A 19,300-nucleotide genomic window follows, 5' to 3' on the forward strand; every position below is an offset into this window, starting at 1 on the left:
ACTCCTCAGTTGAGGGAAACAATAGAAAGAATAAACAAATGGGACTTCATCAGACTAAAGAGCTTCTTCAAGGCAAGGGAAAACAGGATTGAAACCAAAAAACAGCTCACTAATTGGGAAAAAATATTTACAAGCCACTTATCCAACAAAGGGTTAATCTCCATAATATACAAAGAACTCACACTGCTTAACAACAAAAAAACAAACAACCCGATCAAAAAATGGGCAGAGGACATAAACAGACATTTCTCAAAAGAAGATATGAATATGGCCAATAGACACATGAAAAGATGTTCATCATCGCTAATCATCAGGGAAATGCAAATCAAAACTACACTAAGATATCACCTTACACCCGTTAGATTGGCAAAAACATCCAAAACCAAGAGCGACAAATGTTGGAGAGGTTGTGGAGAAAAAGGAACCCTCATACACTGTTGGTGGGAATGCAAACTGGTACAGCCACTATGGAAAACAGTATGGAGATTTCTCAAAAAGTTAAAAATAGAAATACCCTATGACCCAGCCATCCCATTACTGGGTATCTATCCTAAGAACCTGAAATCAGAAATCTCAAGAGTCCGTTGCACCCCTATGTTCATCGCAGCATTATTTACAATAGCCAAGACGTGGAACCAACCTACATGCCCAGAAACTGATGATTGGATAAAGAAGATGTGATATATATACACAATGGAATACTACTCAGCCATAAAAAAAGACAAAATTGGCCCATTCACAGCAACGTGGATGGACCTCGAGGGTATTATGTTAAGCGAAATAAGCCAGTCAGAGAAAGACGAACTCTATATGACTCCACTCTAGGTGGAAGTTAGTATATTGATAAGGAGATCTGATCGGTGGTTACCAGGGAAAAGGGGGGGGGTAGGGGGAGGGCACAAAGGGGGAAGTGGTGTACCCACAACATGACTAACAAAAATGTACAACTGAAATCTCACAAGGTTGTAATCTATCATAACACTAATAAAAAAAAAAAGAAAGAAAGAGAAAGAGGAAATAGAGGAGAGAAAGAGAGAAAGAGAAAAGAAAAAGAAAGAAAGAGGGAAAGAGCAAGCAAGCAAGCATGCAAGCAAGCAAGCATGCAAGCAGGCAAGCAAGAAGGCCACACATCTAAATTTGAATTCATCTCAAATTCCACCACCCAAATCTGTTCTTCTGTGGGTTCTCTACCCCAGTGATAGGCACTACTTTATTCTTAGTTGCCAGCATCAGATATCTTTAAATTAGCATTGACTTCTTTCTATCATGCTCTTTAATTTATTTCCAGTTAGTCTTGTTATCCTGTTAATCTGACCATCTAAATGTCTCTCAATCTGTCTTTTGTTCCTGATTCACCTCTGTTGGCTAAATGTCTGCCTTTCTCAATTTGCAACTGCATGACAGCAATAGCTTCCGATCTCACCACTCTTGCCCATAGATCAGTTCTTCCTTCTAGAGCGCTAAGTGATCTGTACAAACACAAATCTTGACATAGCAGCGTCTTTCTAAAAATCTTCCAGTGGTTCTCCATGGCCGTTCTCACATTGACACACGATGATATTTATCATCTTGTCCCTGCCTGTGTCTGAAGCCGCTTCACATGACTCTCCTTCCATAAGTAACTAACGATACAGCAATATTTGTGGCTCATTGGCTACCTCTGTTTCTTCAACTATTTCCATTCCTTTTTCTGAATTTAACTATCTCCAAACTCAAAGTGTCCATTTCCTTCAGAAATATTCTCTCACCTTTTTTTCTGACTTGTTACTCTGTGCTCCCATAGTTTCTTTGCTTGCTTCTATCCTTCTGTATTCTAATTATCTGCCTTTTCCACCAGTCTATGATTTACTTGAGTGTAAGACTGAGTCTTAGGTATGTTTTAATGTTTACCTCTCCAGTATCCAGCAAAGTGTCTGAAACGCTGTAGATGTCAAAAGAACATTTAGTGAATAATGAGTGAATTGTTGGATATTTGTAACTAAAATATATAATAATCCTGAATAAGGATTACTCATTTGACTCTTCAGACCTGAAAATGTCCCAACATAGTCCTGCTGATGGCATTGGACTCTGTGGAGCCAAACAGTAACATATCCTTGTTTCTGCTAATACAGTGATGGCCTCCGATCAATATGACAATATTACCAGCTAGTTTCTTACAATTGGGTTAATAACTTTTTATCTTTCTCCTGTCCTGATGCATTGGTCTCCGGTCGAAGTACTTTACACTTTCCTTTCTCTGGAGCCTATATGTTGCTCAATTTATCAATATTCCCTTATCTCCAAGTCGTGAATTTTATCATTTTCCTAGCACATTATTATTGTACAAATTTATATGGAAATTTCCACTTGCATTTATTTTCAGAGACAAAAAAATAACTGTTTTACATATTCTCAACGATTGCAAATATTTCTCCTAAAGCACAAATTGTATTTCCTTTGAAATTACTAAAAATCATTCAGAATCGAATCTACTAAAGAGAATTATAAAATTGGATAAAATAATTTTGGATAAGTATAAAAAAAATGTTCATTTAAAAGAACATTGCCAATTTATTCATGACGATATCACATAGATGTCTGAAAAGTATAAAACAAAAATGAATAAATGTAAGAGGCTAGCATCAACAAAGCACAAAGAATCATAAAATAGCAATCACTTTTTCAATAAAAGTATATTTTCAGTAGAGTTTTAAAGTTTGATTTAAAAAATGAGAGAGAAGTTGGTGGAAAATATTGAAACAAAGCATCTGCTTCTTCTAAACTTGGACATATTTGCCCCAGTCCTCTGGTTACCATGTATTCTCCTGTATTAGTCTGAGTGGCCTGCCATAAAAAAACATCACAGACTGGGTAGCTTAAAGACAAAAATTTATTTTCTCACAGTTCTGCAGGCTAAAAGTCCCAGATCAAGGTGCCAGCGGATCCAATTTTGGGGAGGCCTCTCTTTCTGGCTTATAGACTGTCACCTTCTTGCTGTGCCCTCACATGGCTTCTCTGTGCATACACCAGAGAAGAGAGAGATCTTTGGTGTCTCTTCTTCTTCTTCTAAGGACACCAGTTCTATCGGATTAGGGCCCCACTGTTATGGTTTCATTTAACTTACCTCTTTAAGAGCCCTATCTCCAAATACAGTCATCTTGGGCATTAGCATTCCAATACATGAATTTTGCAGGGTTGGGGATGGGGCACAATTCAGTTCGTGACATCTCAGTGAATGTCATACTCTAAAACCAGATCTGACAGATTCAGCATCAGAAGAGGAGGAAAGTGTACACATGAAGGAAAGACTGGCTCAAATTTTTTAGGGCTAAAGTACAAATATAAAGGGTCTGATTCCGTACTGAGCCATAAGGGGGTGTTTACTTCCATCTTCAAATGTCACTTCTACAATCTGAAGTTGAAAGTACAACATGGCAGGAAATAATAGATGAGTTCTGAAAGAATAAAGCAAAGTATGTTTAAAATCAATCACAAATCATAGTGCAGAACCAAAGCCCACAAATGTATTTTCTTTGCTAATACATATTTCTCAGCATTATGAAAGGAAAACTTAGTTGTGTATTTTTAGTCATAAAACTTGTCATAATTGACCTGTGATTAACATACTTAGCAAATTTATTATATAAGTGATAGGGTTTATGTAAATATAGCCTAAACCAAGTGACATTCAAAGAAAGGTGACAAGAGAAAGATCAATCTTTATCATTTTGGAAGTTCTTTAGTGTAAGCAAAAAGATCTGTAGCACTTGAATATGCATGAGCATTTTGAATATGCATGACTGTTATAATGAGAGAACTTTGCCGACCCCAAGGTCTAGAGTTACCAGAATGTCAAAGGCAAGAGCATTCTATTCAGAGAAACTTTATTGGATAAAGTAATATTCTGAAAAATAATAACGGAAAGCCAGTTTTATGCAAAATAATCATGAGCTACATTTTTCTAGGAATGAAATTATTTTCCAGTTGCAAATAGATATTAAATCTTTCAAGTTCCTGTAGTGTTATTTTCTACCTATGTAAATTAATAATATTAAATTTCTACCTTTTTGTTATTGTATACAAAATTTGCTAGGTGGACTTTCAGAATCTATTTGATTCTGAAGTAGATTTGGTTCTGAAATGTGGTCTGACCTGAACCACCCTACTGCTTCGCTTTCTACATTTTATTCTCCAGTGTCTGATTCCCTTTCTCTGCTAAATCTCTAAATGCCGGCACGCTAGGACTTGGCTGTAGAAAATCTTCTTTTTGTGTGCTCTTGCCTTGACATTTCCTCTAGGCATAAAACATTAAGTACCATCTGTATGCTTTCTACTCCTAATTTTTTACTCCAAGTGCTGAACTTTCCCATGAATTCCAAACATGTGCATACAGTTGCTTACTTGATATATTGTTCACTGGTACAGCAAATAACATTTCAAACTTAACATGGAAAAAGGTAACTCCTGAGTTTCCACCCATACCTACTCTTTATCTCACGGTATTATATAATGTGGTCCCCTGGTTACTCTCTATCACACACTTATTTAATTGTCTTGATAATATATTTATGACACTTTCACATTTATTTGTTATATATTTTTCCCATCCCAAAATATAAGCTCCTTGGGAACAGGAATTGTACTTATCTTGTTCAACACAGAATTTCCAGCCCAGAATGAAATAGTGCTCAATAAACGCGAGTTTAATAAATTAATGAAAGGAAGACATGGACAATGCATAGGGCATATAACTAACTTTAAAGAAACAGGTAGTCATAATCCAGAAATACTAAAACTAAAGTACCATTAGAATTCCTTGTAATTAGGTGCTATTTACCTCATGTGTGAAGATGCTGTGGACAAGGAAAAAAAGCAGTGATTTCAAATACAACTCTGCAATCAGACATCAAATATACAGATGCTCTGAGGCACACCATTGCTTTATGATTCAGCTACCGCTAATGTGGGCTATGTTTTGTAGCATGCTCTACTGTTAGAAGCAGGGATAATTTATTTAACAACATTGAATGATTCTCCCAGGCACACAGTGGAAACATCTAGATAAATAACATACTATGGGGATCAAAAATCCTTTCAAACTATTCAGACATATCTAATGTAACAGTATGACGCTGGCCAATCATAAGAGTTTGATTGGAGGTTATGTCGATCTGACATGTTGAGCATAAGCTGCACTTATATAATTGCTTAGAAGAACTAATGTACCCTGTGCTGTGGTCTGGGACTTGGAAGTTAGAAAAATGAAAATGCGACACTGCACTGAGAATTTTGGCTTTAGAATACACGTGAACCTTTGTCACTACTTCCTGTTAGTCTCCAATTTGTTCTGAATTATGTTTATGATTTCTATTTCTATCAGTGATAAACTAACATTGTTTGCCTGCCCTTTAAAATGTAGAAAAATACTCAGTTCTATTATAGAGAAGAGAAAATAAAATTGTTCATTTAACTAGAAAAAATTTTATGTAAGAAAATTAAGCTCACTATGCTTTTGATATGAAGAATAAGTTGATCTTCTTACCCATACTCAGAAATACCGCAGAGAGTTTATTTAGTCACCAGGAATTAAATATTTAAATCTCAATAATCTTGACAAATTACAAATGAATTCGTTGGCATTTGGGAAAAGAATATCTGTGCTTTGTTTTCAATCTTAATGTTAAAACATTCAATGTTTCGTTATTAAGTGTCATGCTAGCTGTAGGTTTTTCATAGATGCCCTTTATCAGATTGCAGGATTTCCCTTTTCTTCATAGTTTACCAAGAGTATGAGTTTTTTTCCAAATCTTGTTTATTTGCAACTACTTATTTCCTTCATTATTCAGTTTACATGTTGAATTATATTGACTTATTCTTGAACGTTAAATTGACTTTTAATTCAATTTGGTTGTAAACTGTTATCCTTTTTACATATTGTAGGACTTAATTTGTTGATATTTTGTGAACAATATTTCCATCTATGTTTATGAGAGATAGTAATCTGTAATTTTTTTGTTATAATGTTTTGTCAATTTTAGTACTAGGCTTACATCTGTCTCATAAAACAACTTACATAACCAAGGTTCTATTTATTCCCTAGATTTTTTGTTGAATTTACCAGTGAGTCATATGACTGGAATTTTCTTTCTGAGTAATACATTTTCTACCAAGAATAATTCTCTAACAATAATATTTAAATTACCTAATAGGCTATTTAAATAATCTATTTCTTTTTGTGTCAGTTTTGAAAAGTTGTGCTTCTCTAGAAATGTATCATTTTCATCAAAATCAGCAAATTAATTGCCATAAAGTTTTCATTCTGCACACTAATTCTTTAGCATATTTATCATAGTTATTTTAAAGTCCTTTTTGATAATCCTTACATTTTACCCATCTCTTAGTCTACTTTTGTTGAACTTTCCTTCTCTTGACCATGAGGCACCTCATTTTGCTTCTTCACCTGCCAGACAATGTGCTTTAGAAAACAGTACAAATGGAGATAAATAATGCTTACACCCAAAACAGGGAACATCTCTGCTTCTCTAAGCCCACTAATCTGAATTGAGCTGAATGTATACTGTGTTGAAGCTTAAGCTAGTCTCAGTTCCTCACTTTGTTCAAAGTATTAAAGTGGAATCTATACTTTGTGTTTAGCCTGGTTTGATATCTGACTACCAGCAACACCCTGGAGATATTTTGGTCCTCTCTAGCTGAGCAGCTAGCTTTCTGAATCATGGGATATTTTACTCTGCTTTATAGCATAGCTGCCAGTTTTTCCATGTTGTTGTGGAGTTTTTGCACACACTAATTTCAATCCTGGCATTTAATCTCTTTATGCTGCTGCCTCATCTCCAACATTTGAAGGCTTGCTGTACACTCAGTGCAGAGACAGAAAGTTTCAAAGTGACTTTTTTCAGGTCTCCTCTTTTGCACCCAGTCTTCAAAAGTCGGCAGCCAACAACTGTTGGCTTGCTCTCAGTAAAGTTCAGAGATTTGTGAGAGAAATTTCTTTCAACTTTCTAGTCCTGCTCCCATCTTACTTTGGGAATTGCACAATTCAGTGGATATTGTCTCAGTTTCCCTTTTGACTCCAGCCTTTGATATATTATTCCTAAGCAGTCAGAGATGATCTCTGGGAAAGAGCAGATGGTGGGTACAAACTCACTGTGACTGGAGCCCCTGGTAATTTCCATCTGTTGCATGAGCTCACACATGGATGTTAAAATTTATTTAAAATGTGATTGTATTTTTCTTACTATATTTATTGCAGATCCATCCTTCTCAAGCCTCTTTGTCAGGGACATAAGCAGCTTTTGGTATCTTCTGTAGGAATTTCTTGGCATTCTCTGCGTTTTAATTAAGTTCATTAGAATCTTCAGCTCTCTTATGAGGGAATAATTTAATATTCTACTCTGGCTTTTGTAGTTAAGATTAGGAATAAAAGTCATGAGTCATTCTATATCCTATTAAGAAGCAAACTTAAGCCTTGTTTTTGTTTTTACTGAAAACATAATCACGAATTAGACATTAGTTTTAAAACACGAATTGATTTATTTTGATTATTATCTGAGTAATGGAATGTTAAGATGTTTCTTAAACTCCTTCCATTTTTGACAACTTTCCTTTAGTCAAAAACTAGGGGCGTCCACTTTCTGTTTGGTCTCCAAAATATAATTGTTGATAATTATTGAAAAGTGAATCACATCAAATATCATGCATTAGTTTAAAAAAAATGAAATCGAGAAAGTTAGGAGGGCTTGAGAGTTTTCCTTTAAACATTAAAACAAAAGAAAAATTACAAATCATGCAAGACATTTGCCATTGAAATAAGCCCAGTTGTACTCTTGGAAATGTACAATGATAATGCTGAAATTATTTTTTTGAACCAACCTTTCAAATACTATGGTATTGTTAGACTTTGATTCATATCTCTCTTTCACACACAGATTTCCAAAAGTTTTTTGGGAAGTCTTTTCTTTATAATTAAAATAACCTTTCTTCCAAAAATACCATAGCAGGGAAAAAGGCAGTGATGAAAGATCCTGCAAAGTACAGATAAGAAAGAAATTAATTGTCCATCACACTTATTGATTAAAAATAAACAAACACCCAAACAGAGAGGATAGAATGCATAATAAAATTATTTTCTAGTTTTAAATTGAAAAATGGTGCAACAGCTACACAGAAAAAGTAAATTTCATTCAGTTACTTGTTGATATATTCCTGTTCATTAAAGATATCACTATGAATGAAATTAAATGTTCCTGTCTGATGTTAATAGATTAGGACTGCCGTTAGACCCAGTTTCCTCTTCTGATATCTGATGACAATGAATGCCATTCTGAAAATCTGTCAGTATCAATCTGAATCTTGGAGATTCAGCTATTATGTTTGTTCATGCATACATATTTTAAAATGCAACAAGACTTAATATGTATCCACAATGTTTGCCAATTGCAAATGAATTAAATGGAATTGGTAAACTTAAAAAGAGGAGAAACAGAGTAATTAACCAATGTTATATCACTACAATTGAAAAAATATTTCTGTGTTTTCCCCACCTACAATTTATGAAACTTTATGTCTTTGTAAAAATAAAAACCAATAGCTATGTTTGTGTTAAGGTACACATAAATGTATAGTGATAAAACAAATCGATATCACACATATTTTTTCTAGTATATTCTTCTCCTAAGCTAATCATATCTCCCTTTTTTTACTTGAAATAATTTTAGAAATAGTGATGCTTTCGTGTGAGAATGCTGGCCCAATACTTCCTAATTTTGCCTAGTTGTGAAAACAAACAGACAAAAAATCTATTAGTCAGGGAGCCTTGTCACGGTTTTCTTGGTTAGAAATAGGAATTAATTCAAAACTTAATAGATTCCTATTTGTTGTTTGTACTTTTAAGACTAGAAAGGATGAATGTTAAGGTAAAGTTTTAAGACGCTCCTCACTCCCAATCACTTGATGTGTGTCTCTTGGCAATCTGTTGCTTAAAACCCAAAGGATTTAATACTTAATGAGAAAGTTTTTCTGATTAGAAAATAGAAGTATATAATCTAGAACTTTTGGAGTAGACTCTAATACACCTTTAAAAGGTAGTCTGGAGAGAATGGGAAAAATTCACTAACAGTACTTAGAAGAACTAGCACCTAAAAATGGTTTTCGTGTTTTTATTGTTTGCTTCCTTAAATAGCTCGTTTCAATATGTAATTATTGTAAAAAATATTAGTGAGACATTTTACCTGTTCTTCTAAATTTTAGAAGCTCTGACTAGCCATGTTTCGAGTGCTCAATAACCACACATGGCTAGTTGATGCTACATCGAGCAGTGACCCTCTAGACTCTTAAGTAAAAAGGAACATTTAATGAGAACACTAGGAGCCATATGCTAAGCTAACTCCTAATTAAATAAGCTTCCTGAAGTTTGGAATTTGGTGATAAAGGAAGGTTAGCAAATAGTCCAAATAAAACAAATGTTTTCACAGAGATTAAGTATAATGTGGAGATACGGAAGCATAAAGAAGCTTCCCTTTGCAGTGGCAAGATGTATATATCCAGCTTTTGAAAATATTTCTGAAATTCAGAAAATTTTAAAAGAAGTGTTAAAAATACCTGAAAATTATTTAAAATGTCTACAATGACGTAGTTTTTCTTTTCCTTTTTTTTACTGAGATTATAATACTTCATAACATTGTGAAATTTCAGTTGTATAATATTATTTGTTAGTCGCCATAAATGCACCCCTCGCCCTCTGTGCCCACCCTGCTCCCCCCTTCCCCATGAAAACCACTAAACTTTTCTCTTTGTCCGTGTGTTTGTATAACTTCCACATGTGAGTAAAATCATATGGCGTTTGTCTTTCTCAGTCTGGTTTCTTTCACTTAACATAATACCATCAAGGTCTATCCATGTTGTTGTGAATCCGATGATTTTGTCTTTTTTATGGCTGAGTAGTATTCCATTGCGTATATACACCACATCTTCTTTATCCAATTTGGGGTGCTTCCATGTCTTGGCTATTGTGAATAATACTGCAATGAACATAGGGGTGCATGGGTCTCTTTGAATTATGGATTTCAAGTTCTTTGATGAATATCCATTAATGGGATAATCTGATTGTATGGTATTTCTATCTTTAATTTTTTGAGAAATCTTCATACTGTTTTCCATAGTGGCTGCACCAGTTTTCATTCCCATCAGCAGTGTATGAGGGTTCCCTTTTCTCCACTTCCTCTCCAATATTTATTTTTTGTCTTAGTGATTACAGCCATTCTAATGGGAGTATGGTGATACCTTAGTGTAGTTTTGATTTGCATTTCCCTGACAATTAGCGATGTTGAACATCTTTTCATGTGCCTATTGGCCATCTGTATGTCTTCTTTGGAAAAATGTCTGTTCACCTCCTTTGCCCATTTTTTGATCTGGTTGCTTATTTTGTTGTTCAGTTGTGTGAGTTCTTTATACATTTTGAAGATTAACCCCTTGTCATATAACTGATTTGCAAATATTTTCTCCCAGTTGGTGGGCTGTCTTCATTTTGATCTTGGTTTCCTTTGCCTTAGGGAAGCTCTTGAGTTTGATGAACACCCACTTGTTTATTTTTTCTTTTGTTTCCCTTGTCCAAGTAGACATGGCATTTGAAAATATCTTTCTAAGACCCATGTCAAAGAGTGCACTGCCTGTATTTTCCTCTAGGAGTTTTATGGTTTATGGTCTTAGCTTTGAGTTTTTGATCCATTTTGAATTAATTTTTGTGTGGGTGAAAGATAATGGTCTACTTTCATTCTTTTGCATATGGCTGTCCAGTTTTCCCAACGCCATTTCTTGAAGAGACTTTCCTGTCTCCATTGTATGTTGTCAGCTCCTTTGTTGAAGATTAGCTGTCTGTAGATATGTGATTTTATTTCTGGGCTTTCAATTCTGTTCCGTTGATTTGTGTGCCTGTTTTTGTTACCAGTACCATGCTATTTTGATTACTATAGCTTTGTAGTATATTTTGAATCAGAGATTGTGATGCCTCCAGCTTTGTTCTTTTTTCTCAGGATTCCTTTAACTATTCAGGGTCTTTTGTTTCCCCATATGAATTTTAAGAGTTTTTGCTTTATTTTTGTGGAGAATATCATTGGAATTCTGATTGGAATTGCATTGAGTCTGTAGATTGCTTCAGGTAATATGGACATTTTAACTATGTTTATTCGTCCAATCCATGTGGAAGAAATCTTCCCATTTCTTTATGTCACCATCAATTTCTTTCAGTAATGTCTTATAGTTTTCATTGTATAGGTCTTTCTCCTCCTTGGTTAAATTTATTCCTCACTATTTTATTCTTTGTCTTGAAACTATAAATGGAATTGTATTCTTGAGTTCTCTTTCCGTTAGTTCATTATTAGAGTATAGAAATGCAACTGAGTTTTGCAAGTTGACATTGTACCCTGAAACTTTGTTGTAGTTGTTGATTATTTCTAATAATTTTCTGATTAATTCTTTAGGGTTTTCTATATATAAAATCATGTTGTCTGCAAACAATGGGTTTCACTTCTTCATTGCCCATTTGGATTCCTTTTCTTTCTTTTTCTTGCCTAATTGCTCTGGCCAAAACCTCCAGTACTTTGCTGAATAAGAGTGATGAGAGTGGGCACAGTTTTCTTGTTCTTCTTCTCAGAGTGATGGCCTTCAGTTTTTCCTATTTTGAGTATGATATTGGTTGTGGGTTTGTCATATGTGACCTTTATTATGTTGAGGTACTTTCCTTCTATACTCATTTTATTAGAGTTTTTATCATAAACGTTTATTGGATCTTGTAGAATGTTTTCTTTGTATCTATTGAGATGATCTTGTGGTTTTTATTCCTCATTTTTTTAATGTGGTGTATCACATTGATTGATTTGCAAATGTTGAGCCATCCTGGTGCCACTGGTATAAATCCCATTTGATCATGGTGTATGATCTTTTTCATGTTGCTGTATTCTGGTAACCAATATTTTGTTGAGGATTTTTGCATCTATGTTTATCAGTGATATTGGCCTGTAATTTTCCTTATTTGTGTTGTCCTTGTCTTTGGGATCAGGGTGATGTTGGCCTCATAAAATGTGTTAGTAGGTGTTCTGTCTTCTTCAACTTTGTTGAATAGTTTGAGAAGGATAGGTAATAAATCTTCTTTGAATGTTTGGTAGAATTCTCCAGAGAATCCATCTGGTGCTGGACTTTTATTTGGGGGAAGATTTCTGGCTACTTTTTCAAACTCTTTACTTGTTTTTGGTCAATTCGGATCCTCTATTTCTTCTTGATTCCGTTTTGGGAGATTGTATGAATTTAAGAAGTTATCCATTTCTTCTAGGTTATCCAATTTGTTGGCATACAGTTTTTCATATTATTCTTTTATAATCCTTTGTATTTCTGTGGTATCTGTTGTAATTTCTCCTCTTTAAGTTCTAATTTTCTTTCTTTGAGGCTTCTCTTTTTTTTGTGAGCCTGGCTAAGGGATTTTCAATTTTGTTTATATTCTCAGAGACCCAGCCCTTTGTTTCATTGATCATTTCTACTGTCTTTTTTGTTTCAATTTCATTTATTCCTGCTCTAATTTTTATTGTTTTATTTTATTATTATACATTATTATATATTTTATTATTTTACTTTATTATTTTATGCTTCCCTCCTCCCTCTGCTGACTTTGGGCTTTGTTTGCTTTTCTGGTTATGATCAGGATGCTTGATATGATTTCAATCTTCTTAAGTTGATTGAGATTTCCCTTGTTTCCCAACCTATGGTCTATTCTTGAGAAAGCTCTACGTGCACTTGAGAATAATGTGTATTTTGTTGTCTTTGGATGGAGTGTCTCATATATATTAATTCCATCTGGTCTAGTTTTTCATTTAAATCCACTATTTCCTTGTTGACTTTCTGTCTGAATGATCTATCCATTGATCTAAGTGGCATGTTAATTTCCCCTAATATCTTTGTCTTGTTGTTAACATCTCCTTTTAGGTTTATTAATAGTTGCTTTATGTGCTTTGGTGCTTCTGTGTTGAGTGCATATATATTTATAAGTGTTATCTCTTTTATCATTATATACTGCCCCTCTTTGCCTCATTAGCTGTTTTATCCTGAAGTCTACTTTGTCTGATATAAGTATGGCAACATCTTTCTTTTGTTAGCTTTTGGCTGGGAGTATCATCTTCCATCCTTTCACTTTGAGCCTGTGTTTGTCTTAGAGTTGAGATGTGTTTCCCAGAGGCAGCATTTTTTTGGGTCTTGACTTTTAATCCATCCTTCCAGTCTGTGTCTTTTGATTGGAGAAATTCAATCCATCTACATTTAGAGTGATTATTGATATGTGAGGGCTTAATGCTGCCATTTTATTGCTTATTTTCTAGTTCTTCTGCATTTCTTTTGTTTCTTGTCCCATGGATTTTGGACTACCAATTCAGTTAGATAGTTTTCCATGATGGTTTTCTTAGTTTTCTCTTTATTTATCAATTGTGTCCCTGTTCTGATTGTTTATTGGTTACCATGAGGTTTGTATAAAAAATCTTATAGATGAGATAGTCCATTTTCTGATAGCCTCTTATTTCATTAGACTAAGCCAATTCCAGCCCTTTCCTCTTCCTCTTCTAAGTTGTTATTTTCACAACCGATTCCATCTTGTGCTGTGAGTTTGTGGTTAAAATGACGAGATTATATTTTTTGTGTGTGTTTTCCTTCCCTCTATCTTGATGTTTGCTAACCTGTTCTGGTAGAGAACTGCAATTTTCTGATTCTGTCTACCTATTTATCTTCTTACTCGAGGCTTTGTAAACTCTTTCTTTTTTTTCCTTCCAAGTATGAGGGCCTTCTTGAGTATTTCTTGTGTGTGGTGGGATGTCTTGTGGCAATGAACTCCTTTAGCTTTTGTTTAACTGGGAAAGTTTTTGTTTCTCCATCCTATCTGAAGGATATTTTTGCTGGATGAATATTCTTGGCTGAAAGTTTTTGTCTTTCAGAACTTTGACTATATCATTCAACTCTTTCCTAGCCTGTAAGGTTTCTGCTGAGAAATCTGCTGAAAGCCTGATAGGAGCTCTTTTGTAAATTATTTTCTTCTAGCTTGCTGTCCCTAGACTTTTTTCTTTGCCATGGACTTTGGCTGGCTTTACTACTATATGCCTTGGAGAAGGTATTTTTAGATTGATATGGTAAGGAGATCTTTTGGCTTCTTTCACTTGTACCTGAGCTTCTTCCCTGGGTTTAGGGAGATCTCGGCTATTATTTTTTTGAACAAGCTTTCTTCTCCATTCTCCTTCTCTCCTCCCTCTGAAATGCCTATAATCCTTATGTTGCATTTCCTAATTGAGTCAGCTATTTCTCAGAGAATTTCTTCATTTCTTTTTAGTTTTAGTTCTCTCTCCTCTTTGTGAAGCATTTTTATATTTATTTCCTCCAGACTGCTGATTTACTCCTCCATAATATCAGCTCTATTATTTAGGGAGTCCAGATTTTTCTTTGTCTCATCCATTGTGTTTTTCATCTACAACATTTCTGATTGATTGTTCTTTATAGTTTCAGTCTCTTTTGTGAAGAAGTTCATGATTTCATTGAACTGTCTTTCTGTATTTTCTTGTAACTCCTTGAGTCTTCGATGATAGCTACTTTGAATTTTCTGTCATTTAGATTATAAATTTCTGTGCTTTCAGGCCTTATTTCTGGGTGCTTGTCATTTTCCTTCTGGTCTGGAGAACTAATATATTTCTTCATACTGTTTCACAGTGTGGATTTATGCCTCTGCATATTGATAGTGTCTAGTTGTAGCTTCCACCTGCTGCCACTGGGTAGGAGTCAAGAGCTGTGTATTCTGAGCCTGCCATGATCCGCTGTTCATTGGCTTACAGCTGCTGTTTTACTATCTGTGTGATACTGTGGCCAACTGGCTGACCAGGAGCACCAGGAAGGGGAGAGGTTCTTTATTTCACTTGTGTGATCTCGGTCGAATTCTCACTCTGACTTCATTGTCTGCTCTTCTGGGGTGATAGCTTTATGAAAACATGTCTGCAATAGCTTAGTCATCTCTCTGTGTGGTTTTCCCATGGGCTGTGAAGGAACTTGGAGAGCAAGGGTGTTCTCACAGAGGGCTGCACCTCCCCTCCTTCTTCTCCGAGCCATGTGCTGCCCCGGTGTCACTGCCATTGGAAGAGGGAGAGGAGATACCCCTTACCTCCTTCCACTTCCCCTGGGGGCTCCAGCACCTCCACTTTCAGATCTATGGTTGTGTGGGTCTCTCAGATGTCTTTTGTGTTGTGTGAATGTCCTCTGTTGGTATATGAATGTCTTTTTCAGGGGGAGAGTCTAAGGGGAGAGCTCACTCCATCACGATGCTGACAACATTCGTTAGTCAGTAGTCTTGTAGGGTTTTCGGTCTACATTAGCACTTTGAAGAAATAAAAGTTAGGAGAAATTTCTCTGAGTTATATATCTGTCTGTCTGTTTACTTATTTTTAGATTGCATGCATAAATAAATTATTCAGATTAGCTTTATTTTCAATATTTTTCCATGGTTCTTTTTTCTCCCTGAATGTTTCTTATTCCTATAATGCTGTTTATGCTTTATATGAATAACATTACCTTGAATTTCTCTATGTTGGTTAGAGCTTTTCAAGAACTATTTTATTTCCTCCAAGTTCAGCTCTTGGGATTATTTATCTTTCTCTTTCATTTTGGTAATTATTATGCATATGTATGATGATCTTGATAGTCCATTATATCTACTTTACCAAAATTATCATACAAGAACATTGTTTGTCTCCACTGACGAGCAAGTTTTCTTTTGAGAACTAAAGAATAGTGCCTTTTCTTTTCAGCATTCATCTGCTTTTTGTCCAGTGTTTTTGGGTTTTGAGTTGTTGATTCTGATTAATAGCTCCTTTTTTGTTTTAGATCCCTAAAACATTTATATTTATACTCTTACATTTATACTCTTCTCAATTTTCTTATTTTATTTGGCACAAAGACAAATTTTCTCATGACCAATTTATGATTCCTCAACATGTAAATGGGAATGTGATTGATTTTAAATGGAGCACAATATGTGTTTAGTTCAATGGAGCCTTCACTGAAGTTATAGGTTTAAAGTCTGCACAAGAGTTACATTGTTTTTCTTTGTCTTAGAGATAGTTCAAAGTCCTTGAAATGTAACTGTATTCTAGTTGCTGTTGAAAAATGAAGTTATGTCCTTGGAAGTAACTTTTCATCCATGCTTCCTTCCTCTGTGACTATAGAGTAAAATTAATACACTGGGAAGATTTTAGTATGATATGGTTGTATCTTTTAGAAATAACTATTTCATATAATTTTTTTGTTTGTTTTTCTTCAATTGCTACACAGGAAAAGTAGCAATGGTAATATTTTTAGACAACTGCATTTTTTAGAAGTATGAAATAAATAATTCATGGCCCTGAAATAATTATGTAAGTATATGCAACAGTACTGAAGTACTAGCTATTGAAGCATCAACCTCTTAGAGCATGTGTCTGTGTCTGACATGTCAGAACTGTTACCTCATACTAGACAAATTCAGAAAAAGTAAGCTGCTGCCTGAGGAAATACATCTGCTTTCTCTAAGTGTAGTAAAATCAACTATGGTGCACATTAGTGGTTACAGAACAGACTATGCTGTTTAGGAGTAAATACATGAATAAACACATGTTGCTCTTACAGCAGGTTTTGGAACATGAATGGTCCTAGAACAATTTTTGCAATCTGAATACTCATCAAATTAGGGACAGAGCTTTAGAGTTTGGGGCAAGATAGGTAAATGGACATTTCTAGGCTTCATGAGAGAGGGTGATGGAGACAAAGACAAAGGAAATTTGTACAGGATTCATATATATTCCTTGATGCAGCTAAGATTGGTGAAAATTACCACATAATTTTATCACATAATATCATATAATTTTTATTTTAGAAGGAAAGCTAAATAATGAACAGCACAAATGACCTGAAGGTTGGGGCCATTAACTGAGAGGTTTTCAAAAAGAAAGAATGCTTTTACAATTAATATTAACATATTATATATGCTTAATAGAGTGCCTGACATGATGGAAAATTGAAGCAATCTTTTGGATAATTCACATTAATGTTAACAGTTCTGTTTTCAAATATTTTCATGCATGGTCTTAAGAAAAAGATTATTAAAATTCCATTAATTTTGTAAAATATATAGGAAACTAATCATGAGTTCAGTAAGAGATGCTCTATAACATTTGACTTTTGATTTACTAGTCTCTTCTACAAACATTCACTTCTAAAAATAACTTTTATTATAAATTAATTTTTAAAATACTGGGATGTCTGGTTATGGAAAGATGAAATAGACCTATTTTCCCCTTTCTTCCTATTAGGTAGAAGTAAAAACCATGGATGCTGTATATAAAATGAATAGAAGACTCTGAAAGATGGAAAGGAAAAAAGACTGTGTAGTGTTCAGAATCCAAGAAAAGACACTATGGAGTTCTTTGGGTTTTCCTTTGCCTCATATATCTCAGAAAACAACCACCAGAAACAAAGGAAGCAAGCACACACATGAAACACAGGTACATGCGCATGCATACATAAGCACACATGCACACATATGCACACTCAACAATAAAAGCCTGCTCTCTTCAAACAAAAGACCTGGAAAGCGACAGCCATTAGGTCAAAAAGTTTTAGACTATGACCACTCTACTCTAGACAAACACCACAGAAAAACTGAGGCTTGAAACCCACCTACACTAGCAAAGCCTAAATGGGAAGCCTCAATTTCCACACTTATCAGCTGTTACTAGACATTTGAACCACCCCATTCTTATTGACTCACCTACTCCCTGCAGAGATGGTGTCAAATAAAAACAAGCAGGAAGCCAATATTTTCAATCCCTCTCAGAAATAATGAGCATCTCCACCCCATCTTTGTCAGTGGAGAGCACATTGGGCACCTAGACTTCTATGCTTCCCTGCCCCCCCCAACCAGGGTGGTGTCAGAGGAGACCTAGTGGAGATTCATGATTTTCGTCACCACCTGAAACCATCCATCACCCTGCCCATACCATAATGTACTGGAGGCCACATGGAGAGCCACAGTGAAGTACTTCCACCCTTCTCAGCCAGTGAGGTATTAGTGTAGTCTTATAAGGGAGCTGGAACTCTGATTCCTAACCATTAATAATGAGGACCCAACATTAAGTGTCAACAGATGCCAATTAGAGGAACAAAAATTCTATCCTAACTTGGCAGAAATGAAGCAGCTCCACCCACCTCCCCTGTTCTATTATTATGAGGGGAAGCCAGTTAAAACAGAAAGTTTAAATATGATCCAGAGTCTCATAGTATAATACACAAAATGTCTAGGTTTTAATAAAAAATATCACACCATATAATGAACCAGGAAGACCTCAAGCTGAATGAATAAAGACTACTTGTAGATGCCAACATTGAGATGACAGAAATTATCTGACAACTCTGTCAGAATTATCTGACAAAGATTTTTAAATAGACATCATAAAAATGCTTTAATCAGCAGCTACAAACATTTACTGAACAATAAAATTAAAGAAAATCTCAGCAAACAAACAGAATATATGTTTAAAAACTTACATTTTAGAATGAAAAATACAATAATCAAAATAAAAATGCTCAATTAATGGACTCAATATCAGAATGGAGAAAACACAGGAAATAATCAGTGAGCTTGAAGACAGAACAAAAAGAAATAACCCAAAATGAACAACAGAGAGAAAGTGCAGAATAAAGTCTCATGGATCTGTGATACTATAACAAAATATCTCAAATTCATGTCATGGAACTCTCAGAAGAGAAATAGGGTGTGGTTGAAAAAGTACTTCAAGAAATAATGCCTAACAACTTCCCAAATTCAACAAAAGATATAAACCTACAGACTCAATCTGTTAAGTAAATCTCCAAGAAGAAAAACCACACCAAAAGACATCATAGTAAAAGTTCTGAAAACTAAAGACAAAGAAAAAAATCATGAACTCAGAAAGCAGGAAAGGCACCTTACTTTTAGATAAAACAATTTGAATAATACCAAATTTCTTATCAGAAACTATTGAGGCCAGAAAAAAACGTAACAACGTTTTTTGAGTGCTGAAAGAAAAGAACTGTCAACCCACAATCTGACATGCAACAAAATATCATTCAGAAACAAAGGAGAAATAAAGACAGCCTCAGATAAGGGAAAACTAAGAGAATTTATTACTCTAAAATAACGGATAAAAGAAATTTTCTGACAAGAAAGGAGGCAGCAAAATAAGGAATCTTGCAACATCAAGAAAGAAGGAATAAG

Source organism: Equus przewalskii, chromosome 9, assembly GCF_037783145.1.
Source record: "Equus przewalskii isolate Varuska chromosome 9, EquPr2, whole genome shotgun sequence".
NCBI classification, from domain to species: domain Eukaryota; kingdom Metazoa; phylum Chordata; class Mammalia; order Perissodactyla; family Equidae; genus Equus; species Equus przewalskii.